General features: G+C 45.2%; 2 long non-coding RNA genes across 2 annotated transcripts; both read right to left on the reverse strand.

Moving 5' to 3' along the window:
- LOC135394780 (uncharacterized) lies at window positions 1-23,535 on the reverse strand. The gene is made up of 3 exons (XR_010422965.1): window positions 23,513-23,535; window positions 424-484; window positions 1-16 (listed from the first exon to the last, which is right to left on the reverse strand). It is a non-coding gene; the product is annotated as an uncharacterized LOC135394780 (long non-coding RNA).
- On the reverse strand, window positions 3,328-4,624 carry LOC135396193 (uncharacterized). The gene is made up of 3 exons (XR_010423351.1): window positions 4,480-4,624; window positions 3,852-3,912; window positions 3,328-3,443 (listed from the first exon to the last, which is right to left on the reverse strand). It is a non-coding gene; the product is annotated as an uncharacterized LOC135396193 (long non-coding RNA).
- Window positions 23,536-24,828: the final 1,293 nt, after the last annotated feature.

A 24,828-nucleotide genomic window follows, 5' to 3' on the forward strand; every position in this document is an offset into this window, starting at 1 on the left:
GCAGCTGTGAAGTAACCTGCATTGATGATGATTATTCCAATTTTTAGGGTGCATCGACAACAAAGGAAATAATACATCAGAACATTGGTTTGGGTGCAGCCAGCTAAAATGAATATGTTGTTTAATAAATGCATTGGACAAATGTTAAAACACCAGTTTAAAACATGGTTTACAATCCCTGTATCTTCTAAAAATTAAAAAGATTAAAAACTATTCTAGAAAGAATATGGGGAACTCTTCTAAAAAGAATTATAATCTCTAATTGTTATATTGCTGGGTGAAGGAGCCTAAAGTGTAAGGTGTGTTTCTGATGTGAACATGTAAGAAAATATGCAAAACTGAGAGAGGCTAACCACAGTGCGTGCACTGAGGTTGTTCCTTCCTGTAAAGTAGAAACCAGTGGATGAGGAACGTGATACTTACCTGTACACCCAGCCGTATCACACTGCACAGATTATTCACTGGGTAGCCCTCATGACGAAATCTGTATTGAGAGACCACTTTTGCCTTAAAACTGCTTCAAATAGCACGACACGCTACAAATTATTACTATCGTAACAAGCTGACGATACAGCTCAGACACAAAGGCGTTATTCAAGTCGCGCCACACCACCGTTACGTAGGATTCTTTGTCACAAATCAAACCAAGGGACAAAACAATACCAATATATGAAAAAAGGTGACAATCGTGGTCTCATTATGACGTAATACCGAACTTGTGCGTGAAGGTAATTCAAAGAAATGAATGTGGCACTTGCTTCCGCAGAGAACACCGTGTACCATGCTAATGCTAGCAATGCATGCAAAAAAGCGCTCGACTGCTCGCACATATATTGATGACAACACTACCTGTGTAGTGCAACGTGTTCTTTCAAGCACATTATGCACTCAAACCGTATTTGCCGCCGGGTAAAATGCAAGTGTGCTCGATTGAACGTCGGAAGAGCGATCAAGCCACTGATCTCTATGTATAAAGGCTGGATCGCGCATGGGAGAGGGGCTCGTGGGGGAGAGGCGTGCCTTCGGGCCGCCATGTTGGTGGGCCCTAAAGTGCTGTGTGTGCCCATAGAAAACAATGGAAGGCAACAGAGATTGTGAGTATTTATTGCGCTGCTAGCATTGATCGTTGTTTGTCATCACACAATTTTGTAAGGTGCCAGTATACTGATGTATCCTAACAGTGTTTCACAGGTGTCCCGCCGTTCGATTCTTAATTACGTTATGTTTTGCATTCCGAAACTAGACCGTCACAGCGCTGGGGATTGTACTACAGTACGTTTCCCAGCCAATATTTCAATAAGAAACGACTAGAGGTTAACAACAACCATGTATATAATATCCCGTACTGCATTTTGGACAAAAATTGTTCCATAAAGAACGGTCCGGGAAAAGTTATACTCGCATGGCAGAAAGAGATCGTTCTGTAGAATCACAGCCGTTGTTTTAGCCGTGTATGCGTTTAGTATGATTTATATCAAGCATCGCCTTAGAAAGAGTCTTTTAGTAAACGACAGCGGTGCTTTGCCTCGCAAATATGGACACACTGAAGCAGCCCAAATAATTACTTCAAATCACAGATCACACTCGTTAGGACAGTTAATCAGGTTGTGATGTAAGCTTAATCATTTAAGTTACTTAGAAAGTGGTAACACCTCCTTGAGACACAGGACTTATCTCTTTTTGAAGTACTACCCTTCTATGTTTGTTTGCTTCTTCCTTTATTTGTTCTGATTATTTGCAGGCGCGGTTGTGCCAAACTGAATGTCCTTCTCCAGCACTCACATGCTTTTGTTGAATACAACTGCAGCGTGAGAAAAGCTGCGTGGGGACGGGGTCCTGCTATCCAGTGCTGACTTTGTCATGCTTGTTATGTGGAGCATGTTCCAAAAAATGCAGCTCCACGTATGGTCTTCAAATTGCAACAGGACTATTTGGAGCTTGAAACATTTGTGATTTTGTCATTTTGGCCCTCGTGTACACAGTCTGTGAAACGCAAACAAAAAAAGTCTAACACGATATGCTTTTGTAATGAAGATCACTGATGATGAGTAAAGAGATTATACGAGTTCAAGTTTATTCAATATTTTATATCATTCATTATATTATTCAACATTTTATGTCATGTTTATACAACATCAAGTTTATTCAAGTTCAAGATTTATTCCTTGCACTTATGCGTTTCAGGATACAGTGAACGTGCAGGGAGGTCGCAAAAGACTACCTTTATTGTTTTGTGACCTTGCTACAATGGCAATATATATTTTAGGAATGACAATGGTCAGGTACGCTCTCTAAATTTGTAGCACTCAATTTTAGGTTGGAATGAGCAATGAATAGCAACTTCCCTCCTGATATTTTCTCATACAGTCAAGCTCCTTTACAACGAAACTCAGGGACAGCAAAAAAAAATTCGCAGTAAAGGTATTTTCTTTAAAAAGAATGTCCATTATTGGACCTATAGGCTCCAGCGGGACCACAAAAAAAATTTGCACTAGTTGTATTTTCGTTAAAAAGGTGTTCACTATAAAGGAGTTTGACTGTATATGCTAAATTTTAAATTTAGTGCGATCGAATATGTGATAATATAATAAATATAAGAATATAATATGTGAAAAATGAATGTGATCAACAGTAGATGTAAACAACATGAGTAGCCAGACAAGTGCATTCTCAATAAATAATTTTCTTCTTATAGCGTATATGTGCATGCCTATTAACTGAAACAATTAGCAGAGTTCCCTGACAAGTTTTTTTTCTCCTTGTTTTTTTTTTTCTTACAAACAAACAAACAAACAAGTTTTAATTTCTGAGAGTGTACTGTAGAGGCTGCTTAGATCTACAACAGTTCATACAAGGTATTATATATACGTCGAAAAGGGGAAAAATGAAACAATGTCAAGGAGCCCGCGAAGAGGGAATCACACACGTAACATGAAAAACGGTTAGGAGCAACTAATATTTATTCGAACAAGAACTTTCGTGCAAGAGACTGCACTTCTTCAGGTTACACAACTAAGTGCGACACGAGTATATATACCAAGTAAACAGATACAATAAAACAGGTTTCCAGAACTAAGTAAACACAAAACAACCAGACAGTAATACAATGCATCACGTGAGCAACCGTCACATAAGAATCAGGAAAGAGAAGGTGTACGGGTAAATGAGACATTCGGAGAATTGGGGTTCAAAAGAGTTCAAAAGTAGTTGTGTAACCTGAAGAAGTGCAGTCTCTTGCACGAAAGTTCTTGTTCGAATAAATATTAGTTGCTCCTAACCGTTTTTTCATGTTACGAAGGTATTATATACTGTGAATGCCTTTAAAAATCCCATGTGACACATATGCCTTTACCTTCTGGAGGTGCTGTGGTAGTCAAAGTTTGTGGGCATTACGCAGGTTCTGCACCCATTTCTTGAGTATGTCGAGGCAGCTGTGAAGTAACCTGCATTGATGGTGATTATTTCAATTTTTATGGTGCATCGACAACAAAGGAAATAATACATCAGAAGATTGGTTTGGGTGCAACCAGTTAAAAATGAATATGTTGTTTAATAAATGCATTGGACAAATGTTAAAACATCAGTTTAAAACATGGTTTACAATCCCTGTATCTTCTAAAAATTAAAAAGATTAAAAACTATTCTAGAAAGAATATGGAGAACTCTTCTAAAAAGAATTATAATCTCTAATTATTATATTGCTGGGTGAAGGAGCCTAAAGTGTAAGGTGTGTTTCTGATGTGAACATGTAAGAAAATATGCAAAACTGAGAGAGGCTAAACACAGTGTGTGCACTGAGGTTGTTCCTTCCTGTAAAGTAGAAACCAGTGAACGAGGAATGTGATACTTACCTGTACACCCAGCCGTATCACTCTGCACAGATTATTCACTGGGTAGCCCTCATGACGAAACCTGTATTGAGAGACCACTTTTGCCTTAAAAACTGCTACAAATAGCACGACGCGCTACAAATTATTACTATCGTAACAAGCTGACGATACAGCTCAGACACAAAGGCGTTATTCAAATCGCGCCACACCACCGTTACGTAGGATTCTTTGTCACAAATCAAACCAAGGCACGAAACTATACCAATACATGAAAAAATGTGACAATCGTGGTCTCATTATGACGTAATGCCGAACTTGTGCGTGAGGGTAATTCAAAGAAATGAATGTGGCACTTGCTTCCGCAGGGAACACCGTGTACCATGTTAGCAATGCATGCAAAAAAGCGCTCGAGTGCTCGCACATATATTGATGACAACACTACCTGTGTAGTGTAACATGTTCTCTCAAGCATATTATGCACTCAAACTGTATTTGCCGCCGGGTAAAATGCAAGTGTGCTCGATTGAACGTCGGAAGAGCGATCAAGCAACCTGCATCCAGTGCTCGTTTTGGGCAAAAAACACTTCATAATGGTCAACTAAATATACAGAATGGACGTCTATTTATTCCTCGATAAAGAGTGACTCACCTGTATAAATTTAGGCCCTGTAACCTTGCCAGTACGGTTGGTACGACCGTAATTGCAAGAAGTTGCCATGATCGCTGCGGCGACTGTTGTGGGTACAGTAAGATGGCGGCCGGTTTCTTCACGCTCGCGCTCCCTATCCGCGATCCAGCCTTTTACAATCGAGATCAGTGGTAACGAATAGCGCTAGCTAGCGCCAAATCCCATAGCCTAGCGGCGATTGCCAAAACTACTACCCCGGTGCTGGGAGCTTTGCAGATGTCCAGGTCTCTAGTATAGTAGTAGCAGTCCTCCTCAGGTACCCGCGGACGCGGCTGTAGAGTATGTACCACTGCGCCCATACACCATGTTGCAAGCCCATTGACCTAGACTGTGCGCGCGCTCCGATTGGTCGAGAACGTTTTGAAATCGCATTTTGTAGCGCGCATGTGCGTACAGCGTCTCGGCCGTTTCAGCATAGTTTCGAAATAGCATGGCCGGCATGTCGTCCTCCTGTGTTCGGTGGTGTCAATCGACAGAACAGTTTGCAGAAATATGTTCGCGGGTTTATTAGTTCGTCCTTGTGAGTCTACGCGTGTTGTGCTGTTTCTGGACACAACTGTTATACCACGAACAATTTGTCAACTGCGGTAGCGGAATGCTTCATGAGTCGGAGCGTGAAGAACAAGTTCGAGCACCGTTGGACTTCGAGGACTGTCAACAAAGACAGGATTACGTGCCACACGCGCTTTTCGCTTCGCTATAGGGGATGCACCGCAGGCAGCGAAAGAAGATGCTCATCATGAAATGGTACGCACTCATGAGACTGGCTCGGTATTAGGAGTTGAACGATGTGTTCGTTCTGCTTCATGTTCGAACTTTGTCCCAGTGTGTCAGCAACGCAGTGGGCTTTGTACGCACAGTGCGCCCATGTATCAGATCTTTGAATTAGTGCTTTGTATCAAATAAATCTTTATTTTACCCCAAAATCGCTTTAGTTATTTTGAATACCGAGTAACGGCGGCAGGCCTGAAATCCAGTAGAAGTCGATGGTAGCCAGGACCGACCGAAAAGCCAGCCAGACATGGAGGCTCCTGATTGGCCGACTGGTTGTGCATGATATCCACCACGTCGCAATTTCATTGGTCGTGTGCCCAGTGTTGTGTGAATTATCTCAAACTATGGGCTCTATGGGGAGCTGTTGGAGCCTGGTAGTAGTAGTAGGTCGTGCCCACGTGTCGAGACCAGGTGCGTTTGGTGCAATGACATCCAATCCAATGCAAGTCGCTTCCGCTGGGCAACGTACGTCATGCCGCGCGCGAAGTATGTTTTTTTGTCTGCCATCGCCTGTGCGCTTGGACTTATTAGGGAATGAGGGTTTAAACCATATGCTGCGACACGAAAGAACGGCGCACGGAACCCGTAGGAGACAGCGTTCGTAACACGCTAGGCCTATTGTATCGATCGTGGCGGCTCACATGTTGAGATGCGCCCCCTTCGCTGGCTTGGTTTCTACACTCTAAGAAAAAAAGGTAGAATTCCCTACCCAGAGTTGCTGCGGGACGGTACTTCTACCATTTCGTGCCAATTCACACGTGACTTCTCCCCCGCGGGTATAAGCGGCAGCGTCCCTTTCCCGTGCTCCTCTCTATCACGTTTGCTCTAAGAGAAAATGGTAGAATTTCCTACCCAAGCTGGTAGAACGACAGATTCTGCTCTGTAGTTTGTTTCTACTCTGCAGTTATACCCAAAAGGTAAAACTGGTTGGAGTAGAAATGTGGTTGCAATGCAGCTCTACCGAAATGGGTAGAAAATCATACCTTTTGTTTCTTAGAGTGCAGTTATTATGAGAGTTCTATGATGGGAGCTCGCTTTACGCTCGTCATCTTTTAAATAAAGTTGCCCATGACTGTGGATCACTCTGCCTCAGTGACCGAAGTTGTCGTCAAAAGGTGGAGCAGTATTACGGTTTTATTTTAATTTGTTTGTATTTTTATTTTGTGGTTGGTTTATATCTAAAAAACTGGGTACCTTTCTCGTTGCAGACTCAGCAAACACAAGTGACTCTCATTCCACAAGAGACATCAACAGACGTCTGTTCGGATGGTACGGTGAAGACATTTTAAAAGCAGATAAACTTTGTGATTACTATACAGCTATGTTAGTGTGACATTTCTTTTCTATGAAGAGGTCAATTCGAGTGAGGTGGGTTACAAAGTATACGCATTAGCACTATACTCGCATTAACGCTTCAATAGAGCCCAGCGGTTTTAACTTCTGTTCTTGGCATATTGCAATCTGGAGACACTAGCCTATCAGCTTTGTCTGTTTTTGTACTTGACTTTATTTAGAAGCGTATACGAAGAGGGGAGTCAAGTCCTGTAGATCACATAAACAAAATACAGAAACCGACACTGAAGATTATTGTTTAAGTTTAATTTGTACAAGCTTTCGCGTGGAGGTCCACGCCTCCTCAGGTACAACGTGAAGTTGTGACACACATAAGTATATATAGTATAGACATATACACGACTAAACATACTGCTGTACAAAGAAAGGGAAGGGGAAGGAGATATGGTGCCACATGTCTGTGTACAATGAATAGCTGGGCAGACGGATAAGTGACCTCTAACCGTTTAAGAACAGTAAAAGGTGTTATTGTGAACAAAAAGGCTCGCCAACCCAGTTTCGCGGAAGGGGGGGTCAGGAGTATGGGAAACGAGTGGCCCAGAATGGACAAAGGGGAAGGTTACGGATTATCTAACGGAGTGCCAGACGATGACTGAAGCGAAGATTCAAGAATTGTGCACAAATAAATATAGATATATAACTATTAAATTTACATAAGCGGATATAACGAGCCAGGACTAAGGTTCAGACCATTTGGTGTGAGACACTTGAATTGCGAAATTAAGTAGGACTCCCTATTCTTACGTTTAATGTCGGTGCGGAACCCAGATTCTAACAATATAATTTTCAAATCAGTTTCAAAATCGTGATTAGGTTGATTGAAATGAATGGCGACAGGAGTTTGGCGGGCATTTAGGATATCAAATTTGTGGCTGTAAAATCTTTTTCTCATTGTGTTGGAGGTTTCACCGATGTATTGTGAATTGCACTTGCAGCAGAATATCAAGTAACAAATATTGGGTGAATTACAGTGGAGTGAATGACGAATTTTCAAACAGAAGTCACCCAAAGTGCTACGGGCAATGGTGGACGGCGCGATAAATTTACAGGTCTGGCACCGTGCACTACCACAGGGATAACAACCCGGCGAGCGCTTCATGATGCATGATGACGTGAGGATGTCGCGCAAATTTTTGGATCTACGGAATGCTACTAATGGGGGAGTCGGAAAAACTTCCTTTAATTGCTCGTCAGCATGTAATATATTGAGGTGGCGTCTAGGAATGGAATTGGTATTGACAAGTGATTTATGATATGTAGTGGATAAAACTACATTATTTAAGTCTTCTTTGCGTTTCGGGGTGAATAAGGACTCCCTGGATAGGCTAGATGATTTGGCAACAGAGTCATGAATGAGCTCAAATGGGTAATTTCTTTTTTGGAAATCAGATACCATTTGCTGAGCATGTTTTACAAAATCAGTCTGATCTGAGCAGATTCGTTTCAGGCGCAAGAACTGACCATATGGAATACTCCTTTTCTGGTGATTAGGATGATAGCTTTCATAGTGGAGATATTGGCGCTTGTCCGTTGGTTTCTTGTATAGTTCAGTGGTCAGCCTACCAGATTTACATGACACTGTCACATGACGAGCAATGCATGAGGGCGTTGATCTCAAAAGGTGCTGCGCCTCACACGATATCGGCGGTTATGCTATCAAAGGCTTTCGACGCACAGCTGAGTCAGTTAGATAAAATGCTTCTGTGCTCCCAACAAACGCGCATGTGCAGCGGCGTTCTACTTGTGGCGATCTACTTCGTTTGCGCGAACCCGAGCGGCAATTTCTCGAAAGCTCGTTTCTAACGATACTCTGATATAACGATCAGATTTCGCGTTCCCGTCAATATCGTTATAAACGGGCTCGACTGTATATCTATATTTATTTGTGCACAATTCTTGAATCTTCGCTTCAGTCATCGTCTGGCACTCCGTTAGATAATCCGTAACCTTCCCCTTTGTCCATTCTGGGCCACTCGTTTCCCATACTCCTGACACCCCCTTTCCGCGAAACTGGGTTGGCGAGCCTTTTTGTTCACAATAACACGTTTTACTGTTCTTAAACGGTTAGAGGTCACTTATCCGTCTGCCCAGCTATTCATTGTACACAGCCATATGGCACCATATCTCCTTCCCCTTCCCTTTCTTTGTACAGCAGTATGTTTAGTCGTGTATATGTCTATACTATATATACTTATGTGTGTCACCACTTCACGTTGTACCTGAGGAAGCGTGGACCTCCACGGACCACCTTCAGTGTCGGTTTCTGTATTTTGTTTATTTGACTTTATTTACTGAGAGATAGTGAGAGAAGCTTGAATCACCCAGTCCCTCTCAAAACTTGCACCAACAAATAGGGATTCGTCTATCTGCTTGCTTTCCCAGGACGGGTAGTGGCAATGGTTCACTTGACGTCAATTCGAGTCACACGTACCACTCCCATTCAGCGGCATGAACGGAGAGATAGTGGCTGCGACTGTCCATCATGTCCGCCATGTGAGTTAGATCGTAAAGCAAGTAAGTACGTAATTTGAATATTACTACCTTCACAATGTGTGTGTGCCATTAACTGGTACGGGTGTCGTCAGCAAACTGCGTGTATTTACGAGAGCAGTGAACAACAAGTGAACAGCGACCAGTGTCACCACTAGTATATTCATGCGCTTATTTTTCTTCTTCGTCGTGCATCTTTGACTGCAATGTTTTTTTTTCCCTTAGTTTCAACCATAGTCAATTCAATTGAGTTTATTTGTTCACCGCGTTACATAGTGGGACTTCAAAGAGCTGAAAGGGGGTGGGTGGGTAAACATTGCTTCCAGCACCGCGTGTCCGAGATTTCCCGCGAACATCAAAAGAACCCCAGGTGATCGAAATTGTCCACAGTCCTACCCTGCGGCACGTGCAGCATGTCACCACACAAATTTACGTGCTACACAAGTTTTTTACAAGTTTACGTGTAGATTTACACCTCACGTGTAAATGTACTCCCAATTTTGAATTTTGACACGTCCGGCTCACAAGTATAGCGTATAAACCACCTGACGGTAAGGATCGCGCAATTTTCATAGGAACCCTTGAAACTCTAGTTAGAGAAGAGGGGCACGGCACCCCTATGGCCCCCTCCCAGAACTCTGATGCCTTGCATGGCACGTCGGCATATACCGTGGGCTCGCTAAGTTAACCGCAGAGGGAGAAACTGTAAGGTGGCTTCTCCTGCGTGCACTACGCCAGCACAGTGAAAGCACGCTTTACAAGGGACCGGGACGGACGGACGGACGGACTCTTTCTCCAACTTCAAAGTCTATTTGTCGAACACATTCCCTAATACGTCGAATCTACATTATCTGGAAAAGGGGGAGAGAGGGAAGAGAGAGAGAGAGAGAGTCTTTCGCGAGTAGTCCAGCTGGCCGGACGAAAAGCGTCTGTGGCACTGCCTAAGGGAAACAAGAAAATAAGTTTTCAATATCTGGGAATTCAGCTCGATACCCCGTACGAACTTTACCTCCGCGGCTGCACGAAAGCTAGAAAGCTTGCATCGGGAGGTGGAAATGCTGTGGACACGGGGCTGACACCATGACATGACACCAGCGCTAAAGAAGAAATTTCGATTGTTACTCACCGGGATTTAAAGTCCAGTTTCATTCTACAGATGCGTAATCATTACGGTGGTGCGAGAAGAAATCACATTCGATAAAACCGTAGCCTGTGTTCATTTTGGCTTCCAGTTTTCGGTGAAATCCTGCTTTCGCTGCGGTGGCGTTAATGCGACGACTTCCGCGCACTCCCCAGTGCAAGACAATCATACAAGGACCTCTGTCAGTAAAACTTGCCCTTTACAACTTTACAGAGGCCATCCTGTTGGCGGCATTTATCACATCTGTTCCTGCACTAACCATGGTCATCATTGGTGAGACATCTTCTTACGTATCAATGACACGTGCAACCGCAAAGGGGGTACTAAACAGGTATAAAGAGTGCACTTCCTCGATGCACTGTCTTACGTTGCTGACGGTGAACGTTTTCCAGAAATTATTTTTTTAATTCAGTGTTAGCGCCGCGAAGCAACTCTGGCTATGAGCGTCGTACAGACGTGGACAGATGGAGAGAGGACAGCAGGAAGGAGTGGGGGACAAGGAGGGGGATAGTATGCGTCCTGGGCCGACTTCAGGGGGAACTGTGCCGACATTCGTCTGGAAAATCTTCGGAGAACCCCGGGAAAAGCTCAGACAGCACAGCCGGTGACAGTTCGAACCCGTGTCACCTCCCAGTCTCTGCGTGGAAAGCGATCATCCTAACCACTATGCCACGGGAGCTGGTCCAGAAATTATTGGAAAAAAAAAAGTACATAATGCTCCCACAGCGACGCAATATTTATTGCACTCCATCCTGCTCTTGCAGAACACGATGCCCCGCCGACGGCATTCATACGCCATTTGACGCCACGCCCGGTCAGTAGTGATTGTTAGTATGACCTACGCTATCGCATTTGCGTACGTAAAGAATAGCGTGATGGTTGTGCGCAGTGCGCGGAGTTCTCTTGTTTTGCACGTGCGCAGTACCTCCAACGCCATTCTTTACGTACGCAAGGGCTATAGCGGACGATGCACTAAAACTGTCTAATGAGTCAACATAGGCATACAATGTGCACTTTACAATACCCTACTAGTCGTACCAACTACGGCTTATTCTCTCTTTTTTTTCTCTCTTGTATCTTTTAAAAAAATCTTTAAAAAAAACGTAAGGAACCTTGTATGGAATAATGCGTTGCGGTATCGGGAAGTGATGCAGACTCGAAAAACTGTTCCGCTTAGACCTTCCAACAGAGCTCACCAGAAGTCTTCAATGTTGCTGCGGTAAAAGAGGATTCCTCCCTTGACGCTCGTGACATGCGCACTTCACCGAGAGTTTTTCCTGAAATCGTCATCCGCGCAGTTGTCGCAGTCATCCGCCATTAAAGGTTACCTAAATCTCGGTTCCTGCTCCTTTCCACAAAAATTGAGCGTATAGGCAAAGGATCCACAACCTGTACGATGCGAAAGTTTAACTGAACTGCGCGGTCCAGAAAACGAAACAAAACGCACGCGCAAATTGTGCCCGTGATCTCCTATTTCTCTTCTTTCTCAATTTCTTACACTCCCGGTGGTCCTATACCCCCGGCATGTGCAACATGTCGCCACACTGCGCAGACTAACCTTACGTGTAACATCACGGTGCCATTACCATTACCATTATTACCGGCGGCGAGATGAGGATGGTAGAATCAATGCACGAAATGCCCAAATGGGGTCAACGATATTATAGCTCTGATCTATGCACGAGTTGGAGTATGGCGTACCCGTAAATGCTGGACGGGCCGACGAAGGAGCGTTCCGCTGGGGAGCACAACCTTGCATGCTCGAATAACGCCGTCGCGTCCTGGCTGTACGTCGGCGATCGACGAGCGAGAGAGCTACGGGAATAACGATCGAACCACGTCTACGACTCGGGACGGCAATGTCGTCATTTAGTCCGCGTCGACGCCTCAGCAGGGCCGAATCACCGGAGCAAAGCAGCGTCGGGGTTAAAGAGGCTACATGCAAGAAACGAAGTGGCAGAGTGACCACATTGTGATTTATCCTTCATTTCACCTAACGTAGACAAACGGGGTAGTTGGTAAGTCATACTGGTAACTTGTAAGTCATACTGGTTGGTAAGAAGGGAGTTGCCTCAGGACAGAATCCGCCGATATTTCGAACAGAGACTGTTCTTCTTCTGTGAAACCGGCCAACAAATGAACAACCGCCTTACCGGACACAGAACCGACACGTCCAACAAACTCCCCAAAGCAGTCGCCGAACACTTTGACGTTCCTGGTCACAATTTTGACAACATTAAACTATATATTCTAGAAACCGGGTTTAGATCCACACGTGATGGACGTGATAGGGAGTCTTATCTCATATACAAGTTCAACGCTCTTTTTTCAGAAGAAGAACAGTCTCTGTTCGAAATATCGGCGGCTTCTGTCCTGAGGCAACTCCCTTCCTACATCTCTACCGGTTCGCTGGATTTCTACCCATCTACTATACTGGTTGGTAAGTTTTACGCAGCAGAGAGACAAGGACAGAAAGAACCAGCCGGGAAGGAGCACTTTTCAGCAGGCACTTTTCAAAACTATGTCCGTAGGAAGATCTTTGAAGCATACTTGATACTCGAAGCAGGTGATAAATGTGTAAGCGCACCATCCATCGTTCTCAAACAAGCTGAGATAATGTTTCTCGATAATGATTTCTAGTGTACCACGTGCGCGTGATATGCCTACGCCATGTTACGCATTTCACTTTTTAAGTGTGTCCACAATAAAAAAATCCCTTTAGTTGTGAGCACGCCGCCTTCCCATCTTGTTCTTTCTGTCCTTGTCTCCTTGCTGTGTAAAACTTTAAATAAGTACTTCATTTCATCGTTCGCAGCATGCAGCCCTGCACAAACGTTCTAGAAGTACGTGGTGTGATGCAACGCTCGTCACACCACGTCCGGTTTCCACACACCTGCCGGGAGACCGTCTCTCGCTCGCGGATCAACGGCGTGCAGCCACGACGCGACGGCGTTATTCCAGCACTCCAACTCCTGCATAAACTGGAGCTATAATATCGTCGACATCAAAACCCCATTTGGGACTTATGTACATTGATTTCATCATCCTCCTCTCGCCGCCGGAAGTGCGAGAAATTGGAAAGCGCAACATCTGCGCGCGTGTTCTGTTTCGCTTTCTGGACCGCGCAGTTCAGTTCTGGATTACCATTAGACGTTCGCTTCGTACAGGTCGTGGAATCATCCTTTTCCTATAGTTACATTTCATGTCGCACTAACTTCTTAGCGCTAATTTGCCCAGCGAGGTCACCGTAATCCCACAACCGGCGCATCCTTGGCGCCGCAGCTTGCCTCAACGGAGCACTTCAGTGACTGAGAGTTCGAACTGTCACCAACCTGGTGCAGCGCCAGCAGTGTGCACTCCCCGACGAACTCACACACCCTCCACGCATCTTCACCGTTCATCCTTCATCCTCCATCCTCTAGCCCTTTTCCTTTCCTTTGCTTTCTTTGAATTTTTTTTCTTGCTATAGGCGTGACGGCGCACACTTCTCTATGGCCAACAACGGCGACACGCTCCTGCCATTAGCCCCCCCCCCCTTCCAATGCCTGGAGTGTAGCGTCGCTACACGTGGGAACTTAGTGACGTAGCTGAGTTCCAAAATGAATGGCCAGTGTGGATCGGACTATGCTTTTTCATCGCTGATATGATGTTTTTGATGTTTGATGATATTTGATATTTTTGTTCGCTCGGCTGTGTACTTCCCCTACTAAACGAAAATGCTAACAGTGCTTGTGTGTTTCAGGATCGGTCCACTTCAATGAATGTCCTGCTGGGAAGAGCGTGCCTATTTATGTCATCCTGGCCGGTGTTGTCCTGTTGCTAATAACCCTGTGTCCGTTTTGCCAATCGGAGCCTTGCACACCTGTCTCATCTGTATTTGCTGCCCTCTGCTTGTTCTTCACGGCATCGAACATTGCAGGTGATGTTATATTCATGATTCATATCGTATCGCAGCTTCAAAGTTCCGGAACTGCAAAGCGGAGGTGAGAAGGCGTGTCTGCAAGGAGGAATATGCGGAGAGGTGTGTTGTAGATATGCGGACACCGTATTTGGGGCGTTGTAGCAAGCAACAATCATAGGACACATGTGTGCCTGTTCGAAGTCCGCCATCCACAAATATTGTGCCTGAGCCACGACATCATTAAAGCTCAGTCAATGTTGACAAGTCCACTCCATATTGATCAGGAAGCGTCCTGGCGCATCGGTGCCCAAGCGCGGGGAATATGAATCAGACGGCGGTGCTGAGGGAACTTTCACGTCCGGCGATGACCGCGCCCTTGGCTAGGCGCAAACAGAATATCTGCGATAGGATGAGCGATACAGTGTGTGTAGAACCAAATCATCGCATGGGGCTGTTGGTGTCTTCTACCAGTCCCGAGGTAACTTATGCGGGAAAGATAACAGCAGCCCCCCTCCTCCCCCCTAAAGGGAAACAACGAATATGTGCCGCCATCTTGGAAAACCATCGCAGTTATTGTTCAAACCCGTCGAATCAGCATGGATATTGGAATCTTTCCTTCCGGTCAAGCCCAATGAACCGCCTGTGAGTAGAAATACTTGTCCTAAGCCGTCTCCAGTGGTTCCAATGGACACGTACGGTTTTCCCACAAGTTCCCATTTTGTGAGACTTTCTGGTCTCGTTTTTGTCAAGTGTTCCCACTAGTTCGGGATGTTTGTCTCCCCGCGCCCCAACTACTGGGTTTTCTCATTTTTATTTATTTCGACTAACTGAGGCTAGGTGGTCTGGGGTAGCCAGTCTGACTTCGTCGCGACTTAAATCCCCATTTTTTTTCTTTTTCTATCACATCACGTGACATGGGACTCAGAACTGGACGCAACATTATGGATAGTATTATTGATATACGGTATCGCTTGTCGATGGGCTGAGTGGACGCTTCCCAGTAGCAGCATTTTAGTCTACGAAGCGATTTGCCACAGACACTCGACACATGGTCTGAATGCGCACTGGCTGCGCTTTTGGAGCAAGACAGTTCTCATACGCACATCTGTTGGTACTACGCACAGTCACAGACACGCCAGCTGACGTCCCCCAAAGAGGAGTCCATAGCTCTATGCCGTTTAATATCGCAATGACCGTTATCCCCAGCATTTCGCAGTAGCATTAGCAGGAATGCTTTTTGGGGGTGGTTCGTTTTTGCATGGGGGTGAGGGGGGGGATAAGTTTATTATATTAAAAAAATAGGAGGGAAAGGTTAGCCACCGCTACGGCGGCTTGCTATTCCCAGGAAAGAAATGGAAAAATAAAGACAAACAAAAAGAAAAACAAACACGAAACTGGTCACAGTTCACCCAGAAGGCCACAGATCCGCAGAAACTGATCAAGGGCCTTTGTCACCTGACTATATTGTGTGGGGCCTAGCAGCGTAGCTTTCAGACATATGTCGGAACAGTTCCCTTAGAAATCGGCCCAGGACGCACACCCCCCAGTGCGTCAGTCGTGACGTTGCCCACCTACGTGAGGCCGACGTCGGCAAGCCCTTTCATCACCACCACCACCATCACCGAAGTACGATGCCGTGTAGCATGAATACAGTGGAAAAGCTGACGAGAGAGAGAGAGAAATACATGATGACGATGATATGGGGATGACTTCCGCTCATTGAGCAGAATGCTACCCAGAACTACAAATATGTACAAAGGCGATGGCGAACTCCCAGTGTGCTTGGCTCTTGTCTATACGACGATTACAGAGACACAGCTGATTAAAAAGAAAACAAGAAGTGTGAGGAGACGTGGGTTTTGATCCCTATAACCTTGCCCTGTGAACGGCATGCCTTTGATTTTCCTCGTGTTTACGCGACACGAAAAAATATGTCACGGATGGAAATTCAGGGCATACTTTGATTTGTTGAGCTCAGTTGTATTTTATCTCAAACCAATGTACCCGTGTGTAATCTTATTCTCTTTCAGGTCTCGTGTTGGTGTTTGGTGTGGTGGGAATCGTGGATACTAGAGACCACCTCAGCCCGTATTATTGCAACGAGAGTCTGTACATGTTTGCGAAATACTTTGCTTTCATCAGTGCTCCCCTGTCAAGCGCGTATTGTTTTTTAACCTGCTGCACCTCCTGCTTTTCAAAATGAAAATAAGTGGCGTACAAAGTTCCGTGAGTCGACCACGAAACGGACATCATCTTGGATTATAAAATTCTATGTGTTTCTCTGATGTGAAAGAGTAGTCTTCGTACGTTTGTATTTTCATGTTTTGTGTACGTCATCCAACTTTGCCAGCGCAAACAGAATACCACAGTGTTCCACAAAACAGCGCATATATATAGTATAATCGCAAAGACAGCGTAATGTATGTCTTGACAGGATTTGCCAATCTGCCACGAGCACATCCTTCCGAGCACTAGTTCGTAACACACAATGCAGAATACTGCTGTAGCTTATTCGGTTAAAAACGGTGTGGGAAGCTAGACTGAGAGAAAAATTTACACCTCTAGAGGTATAAATGACCAAGTCAATAACAGGGACCTCTTTGGGTATAAAGTTATACCTTCCGGAAATGCGTATAAGCAGTCTATACCCTATTGGAGGTCTCGAATTCGTACACAAACACATTCATCTTGGGTACACAAACTATACAGTTAGAAATGTGCCTGTACAGGTACAGTTATAGTTCAGTTTGCAACAAATTTATAGGGAATTAAAAAGTCTCCTTTACAGAGAAGAAAAAGCACGTACTACAAACACACGCAAACGCATGTCCACAACATAGGTGTGAACTAGAAAGCAAAGCTCGTGCATATTATATTATATTGATTATATTCCCAACTACAAAAAAATATGGAAATAGAGACACAGATTTCAAGGAGTCAGACCGCTACGCGGGTTTGGCAGTGGGGCTGTGTTGGCATGTGTGTATCGACAGATCGACATTTACAAGTCAACAAATACTGATGCTGCCTGCGACTTGGCAAATTATGGAGCAGCCTTCGCCTGACCAGCGACTGTATGGGTGAGGATGGCTAGATTTAATTATTGCAGGTACGTAGAGGGTGTCCCAGCTAAATGCGAACATATTTTTTAAAGATATATACATCACTTTTTTCGTGATGAAACCAATTGCAATATAGCATATGCTGAAGGGAACTCCTTAGGAGGGCATTAGCAAACTTCTAAGGCAATGTCTTAATTAACTTTCAATAATTAACTTTTTTTGTTTACCCACAAACGCGTTTTGGAGTAGCCAGTTCTGACTGGGTCGGGACTAACCTCTCCATATTTTTCTTTATTTTCCAATCCAATCCAATCCAATTAACTTTTTAGTTATAAAAGCTACGAAGTTGTCCCAATGAGAACATCTGGTCCCTTCGGTCACCTGATACCGGAGCCGTTTTCAGAACAAAAATCCGTTCAATAGATCGTTCGCAAAAAAAAATCGTGAAGGAACACTATTTTTTTCTTTATTTTGTTCATTGCGCATCTTCGGAGACGCGTCTTTCCTTCACCCCCAATGTGAGAGGGCGAAGGAGCACAATGGCGCCTCATGCGTCGAAGATTAGCTTTAGCTTGCGCAAACAAAACAAAAACAAATGTATCGGATGACTCTATCGGAACTGCCCCTATCTTGGGTTGCATTTTCTATTTTCTTTTAATCTTTTTCCAGGACGCAAGAGCCGAAAGTGTGCTCCTGCGACAAGTTTTCTCTTCTGTTCGAGTTACCTCCGGAACTCGTAGTTCTATGAAAGGCGTTTAACCCTTTGAAGGGTACGGGCGCACCAGTGCGTCCGAAGGCGTCGGTTTTCGCGCACTCATTTTATGGTTCTGCGGTACTGCTTTGGGAGTGATGTCTGGCTGCTTCACGCTCCTCCGGGGAACTGTGGCGCCATCTGTGGACTATTTTTTGAGAGTGTACTGGTAATATCGCTGAAGGGTGAACATCGCCCGCACTGCAGATGGCGGCGTCGTGAAGCCGAACGCGCGGGAGGCGTATCGCCTGCGCCAACAGGCAATACGGCGCGCTTGGCTACGAAAACACACCGAATTCATATGCGTGATTGCGACAAAGGCCTCTGAGTACAGCAGTGCCTACTGCACTCTCGCAAAACTTTTGCAGACAAGCAGAAAACACAAAACGTGTTCTGTTATACATAACTAGGGTTTCCGGTTTTCGGTAGTTACCGAAAAGCACTGATAAACATACGCCGGTAAAATTTTCTCGTGTTTGGTGGAAGCGGATGTTGCACCGATAGCCACCGTAAATGACCTTCTCAGGCTGCTCGGTTTTGCACCAAAGAAGGGGATCACTCAAGCAACTGATGAATTCCACTTCCCTCAAAGGCAAGAAAGCAGAGAAAATGCGGAACCTGATGTTGGGAGATTCTGCAGTACTGTATGCCAAGTTGACCTTTCTGTCAGAAACCTCAAGCATTCTTGTTGAAATCATGAAACTGATTGAGTCAGAGCGTACTACAGTAACTGATGTTTTCTACGTGCTTGGACTGCGATTGGAAGCGAAACTGCAGACGTGGTGTGAAGCAACACCGTGTTCGGATCTTGGAACAAGAACAACAACTCTTCTGGAGACGATAACGGAGTTCCATCGGGGGCAGTGCGTGACAGCATTCCGTAGATTTTACGAGACTGTATGGGCACCGTGCGCTACAGTTTTCTATCGATGGCAGCGGCCCCTCGAGGGGAAACGTGGCGTAATGCCCTGGTACCAGGTACCAGCCAGCAGCGTCTAGCTGTGCTGTGCTAGTTTCGCCGTTCGAAAAGAGCGATTTGAAGCTGCCTGCATAGAAAGTCAAAGGAGAAGACAAAATGGAAACTAATTCGATGTGGTAATCTGCCACGACAACCAAGTTACTGTGAAAGAGAGGCAACTTGCCGTAAAGTTTCCGTCCTTCTCGCTGTATCGTCCCGCCGATCACGTATTTGAGAGAGCGCTTTCAATCCACCCAACGCGCCGCTCAAATCCGTTGTTTCAAACTTAGAACTCATTCCTTGCATTTAGTATATTTGTCAATGACCAGTTGAGCGTCACGATGCGGACTTATAGCACAGCAACTGACGTGAAAAAGTTTCGAAATACACCAATGAATGACCAATGAACATCGTGGAGCTTGGCTAAAATTAGTGTCTGCCATATGTCGTACAGTATTTATCTCTTTTACTCGGACCCTAATTCTGCGGCGTGTCGGCGAAGACTGGATTTGGACCTCGTCTTCCTTCAATATAAAGCTTGCATGCGAACACAGGGAATTATTTGTCCCCCCAGAGCTGCGTTTCGCAAGCCGTCATCATTTTATGTAGGTGCATTCTGTCCCTATGATCTTATTATCGTTGCCAAATCTTGTGATCTCGGTTTACAAGTGGTTCTTTGCTCCTTCCTATTCGTCCGCACACACACACGCAAACACACACAAAAGTAATCATGCGTTTGTCGAACAGCAACCTCACTGTTTCTTCTTAATTATTGTCATTTTTTTTATTTTTTAGCATAGTATGTTTTGTGTTTCTTTTGCGTGATATTTCTGGCTGCTTCTATGTTGCAATTTGCGACAATGTGTCTGATGCGCTATGTTCACCTGTACTAAGGCCGCTGTGGTCGTTGTTTAGCACTAATAAAACATTATGATCATTACATATCCAATTTCAAACAAAAACACGCCTTATTTATATCCTGAAACAATCTTGATTGACTGATTCTGATTGATTTTTATTACTATGACTGTGCATCAAATGCAGGCACATAGGGCTAAAAGGGAATCCCCCGCCTTGAGGATGCAAGATTGGGAATTATTTGACTAAGAAACTTATCCTCACAGTGCATCATCACGTTAACGGATTATGCATAAGAAAGAAACGAGAACATTTTTTTCCCGCTATCTTCGTAATGTATATTCCAATTTGTTGTTGACTGTATTATTCATGTGAATTCTTCAGTGAGAGATTTCCGTCCTCATAGCGCAGGTACTGGACGTAGCTAGTCTCTGATGTGTAGTCTATAATTGGTAGTCCCTTGCGGATAAATATGCACTTAACTTCACGTAAATACCACGAATACTACACGCTTGTCTGCGCTACACACTGTGTCACACATTATGCATAGACACATAATGTTCCACGTGCAAAAGGCTTCCCCATCGCATACATTTTACGTGACAAACCACTTCCACACAAGTAGTCTCACGGGTTAATGAGTCCAAAGCCCCAAAGCCGACATATAAAATTCGGTAAAACACCCGTACGCACCAAAGCTACATACGCGAAGGCGCCGATACGGCGTCAGTACCAGACCGTTACGCGCGAAATCGCCACGGGTGGCGCTGTCGATCAAGCGACCGCAACGTCCTCTCGCTAGTGCACGGTGCCCATACGCACAAAGTGGATCTCTACAAAGGAAAGGAACCTGTCTCTCACAATAGACATTTCAGATGAGTCCTTCTGGTACAAAGTCAGGGTTATTGATCCCACCAACAATCCGAAGTAGGCGGTAGCGCTGAGCACATTCTTCACGCTTTTAAGTGTGTCGTGTCATCCAGTGACCTACCAGAACTCCAGGACGAGCTGGCTGAATATCTTTTGGTGACTGTGACCCCAACAAGTGACTTTTCTATTGCCGGCTTCTGGGCGGCGCACAAGGAACAGTGGCCGGTGCTATCGGCCGCAGCGTTGGACTTACATGCACATCCGGTATCAAGTGCTAATGTAGAACGCGCGTTCTCACACCTAACGTTTTTGCAACGAAAAGAGCGGTGTGCGATGTCTGCCGAGTCTCTTAAGGGGGTGCAACACTCTCCTGACCCAATGGCATTCCTCATGCATTTTTCAAACCACATAACTCCGCAAGGAATTGCTCAATTTGCATAAAATAAGTCTTGAATTGAAGATCTCAGTGGGTTCTAGTACTTAATGGTGCCAGAAATTCATCTTTTGTGTTGGAAATTTTTTCGCAGACGTCAGAAATTGCGCTTCGCGCTTCCTCCAAATTTGTTTGCTGGTCACAAAATAAATAGACCTAAGGTGAGAATTTTAATCCCATTAAGTACTAGAAAAATATGTCTAAAATCAATATGTCCGAAAGAATTTGTTTATGTCGAAGCATAAAGTTGCTACACGGATTCATGTGAGCAGTGGTTAGCGAATGGTGACCCGCTGGGATTTTGGCTGTGCGCGGTGGTGACATCTATCTGCATGCCACAGAAAGCTGCACAAGTGGGAAAAACCGGATGAATTGTCACAATCTGTCTTTTCGCATGTGATAATAAATGGAGTGTCGGCGCGCAGCTGCCGCTCGTTATTTCGGAATCCTTCGTCCGTGGTTGTGCCGTGCCTGCCGGTCACGGTTTTTCGCATAGCAGGAAACCTGTCTGCGGAAAACGGAAGAGACGCAAAGAACAAGCCCTGAAATTCTACAAGAGAAAGCATCTGGATAATCTTTAAGTAGTACCAGACTCTCACGATTCTCAGTTAAAATATTGGTGTAGAACGTAGCCTAGAACTTGGTGTAGAACTTCGCGTACGCCAGATCGCCCTTCTTCAGGTGAGGGAACGGAGAGACTTGTTGCAAGCACGATGGCCGATGGTCAGCGTCCGCGTCTCATTGGTCACAATTTGTGCACTGAGCTCACCTCAGAAATTCCAGTGCACAACTGTTAATGCATGCCACCTCGTTACAAAAGCATCTGGCTATCAAGACATCTGGTTGTTACAGCCTACCCCCTTGATGCCCACCAATGGCGATCAGCAACCTGCCCGACGCCCCCGCACGCTGTACAATCCACCACAAGCACTGTACCGCTGGCACTGTGCTCGTGAAGATAACTACCGCCGCTGTCATATGCAGCTTCATTCCCTTCTTTTTAGACTTTGTGTACAAATATGAGTGTCGAACTTGTGGCGTCGGCGTAAATGAGTCGACAACAGCACTGTCAACTATACTGAGACACCCATCACTGTTCAGGTGATCAGATGCCGTCAAAACTGAGAATGAACGCCCTGTAAGACCGCACTGCTGACTACACAACTTGGTTCGTCTTTACCGATTACACTGAACCAAAAATACAGCATTATATGTGCCGGTGTCAAAGCACCGTGATATCGCAGAACAGTCCACAATAATTTTAGAGGACAGTGCGCTGATAATCTGGGGCTGACGATGATGCAGTAATTTTGCTGTTCACGAAATGATCCCGACGATTCAGAATACACAGAAGCACATGTGAGCTTGCCATGAATTTCATGAAGTCATTGGAGTCATTCATTGAAGTCTTGCACCCGCAAGCCATACCACTCCATTGCTTTCTCAATAGGCCAGCAACTGTTTTTCAAATTAATATAGAAGGTCTGCGCATTCAGCTACTGTTCTTTCTTCTTCTTCTCTTTCTCTTGTTTCTCCGCGGTTCCACAACGAGTGTTGGAAACATTTGGTGTGTTCGCGAGGTTCTGTTGAATGAAACTGTCCATCCGTCTGCTATCACACGCACAAATAACAGATAACAACATGGACGCTGTTCTCACGGTGATAAAAGCAAGCTAGAGGTCGAAGATAAAAGAACAAAGCAAGAGGAAAAGAGTGCCTTATAATCCTTTCCGCTGATATGGTGGATCCGTCGCGTAATGTAACATGTAACCGTCTGGCGCTGTAGTAGTACCAGGAGCCTCCGCAGTGAACGCTAGGTCGTCCGAATTAGATCGTCCTGTGCACCGTCTATTGAGCGGAATTGACGAAACGCGGAGGGTGTTGCACCCCCTTAACATGCACCTGGCCATCTATTACAATAAATTCAGGTCATAGCCGTTGTAACTCTTGTAAAATCTGAAAATAAAGTGATTTGTTATTGTACGTATAGCTAGCGCCAGTGTCGTTTCACGCCGATTTTCATCGAGTGTCTTGATGTTTAAAATATTTCCATCGAAAGCCACCGCTTCGTGGTGAGCGGAATAACCACTGTTTTTTTTCACCGTTTCTCTAAAAAAATGAGCACCGAAAACCGGAAGCCCTATACATAATCAAACTGCAAGTATAAGCAACATATGATTGTGAAATGCGTATGTAATATCTATAGGAATAATCGACAAACAACTTTCCACAGTTCATCAGGTGTGTACGTTGTCTACGGAGCCTTACTCATTTTGGCACGCAGTTGTAATTTTTGTCAACCGTTCAAAGGCTCTTATTGTCGCCGTTCTTTCTGTGTGTCGCGGAAGCAATCAAGAGGAATCCAAAAGTGTTGTGGTAGCGAGACAGGACATAACCACGTACCTTGACTGAAGAGGTGACGACGGAGAAAGAACACAGACAGACACGCTGAACATCATACTTTCAACCTCTATCAACGAGAAATGGCAAAGGGAAGGAAAACCACACATGATCACAGCACCCTCCAGAAAACCTAGGATAACACAACACCTTATCAGCCATACCGTTCGCCCTTATCGATGACTATCGCGCTGGGTGTGCTAACACACATCTTTCCTAACCTGTCTACCCGACGTGACTCTTCATCGCCTTCGGCGTATGTGGCCGTGACGTTGCATTTACCCCAGTAATGAGGCAGTGTCTTGGCCGTGCGCCATCCGACCTTTGTGCGCACCATGCAATGTACGCGTTGACCTGCACCACCTACTTATGGACTGCCCTCTCTACCAGCGGAACGCGAGATCTTGCAGCACGGAATGTATGTAATCGACCACCGCCCCTTTACCATAGGCAAGGTGCTGGGACCCTGGTCCAGCAGCGCTCATATGAACCAAGGTCTCCGTCACCTTTGGGATTTCCTGTTATCAACAGGCCTCTCTACCCTGCTCTGATCGCCTGAATCCTCATCGCCATCATCATCTTTCACTATCTACAAATGGCACTGGAGCACCGCCCAGCGTGCTGGCCGGCGTCAGCCCCATCTCATCATCGTCTCTGTATGTACAGCTCGAAGCACAGTTAACTTGAACGCGCCTCCGACCTGCGGAGCGCGAAGAGAGCCACACCGGCGGTTACGAGAAATAAAGGGAAAGAGTGTTTCGACGGTCCCACTTGTGCTGCGGTGGTGTCTGCCTTGCCATGAGCTGTTGACTCGGCATTGAAGTACCATCAGCTGTTATCATCGCGACGGTTGTTTGGTTTTGCGGCGATTATGTAGAGGTGTGTGTTGGCCGATATCGCAAGGATACGATGCCGCTATCACAATGATATGATATCTCGATGATGCCCGACAGATCGAGTTCACTAGCACTGATTGTAATCATTAAAGGCAACTCAGTTCTTTCCTAATTTATTGTGAATCCAACAAATTTGCTACTAGAGCCCGTGCATCCTTATTTGCTTTATCACAATGCTGAAAATTCCCCACTCAGCGAACGCGACCACCTTCGCGTGTATCAATGCGATAACAGCATCCCATCCTTGCGATATATGCCAGCATACACCTTCACATAATCGCCGCAAAACCAAACAAACGTCGCGATGATAACAACAGCTGACGGTAATGCGATGCCGAGTCAACAGCTCATGGCAAGGCGGACACCCCTGCAGCACAACTGGGACAGTCGAAACACTCTTTCCCTTTACTTCTTGCAGGCGCC

Source organism: Ornithodoros turicata, chromosome 5, assembly GCF_037126465.1.
Source record: "Ornithodoros turicata isolate Travis chromosome 5, ASM3712646v1, whole genome shotgun sequence".
NCBI lineage: Eukaryota > Metazoa > Arthropoda > Arachnida > Ixodida > Argasidae > Ornithodoros > Ornithodoros turicata.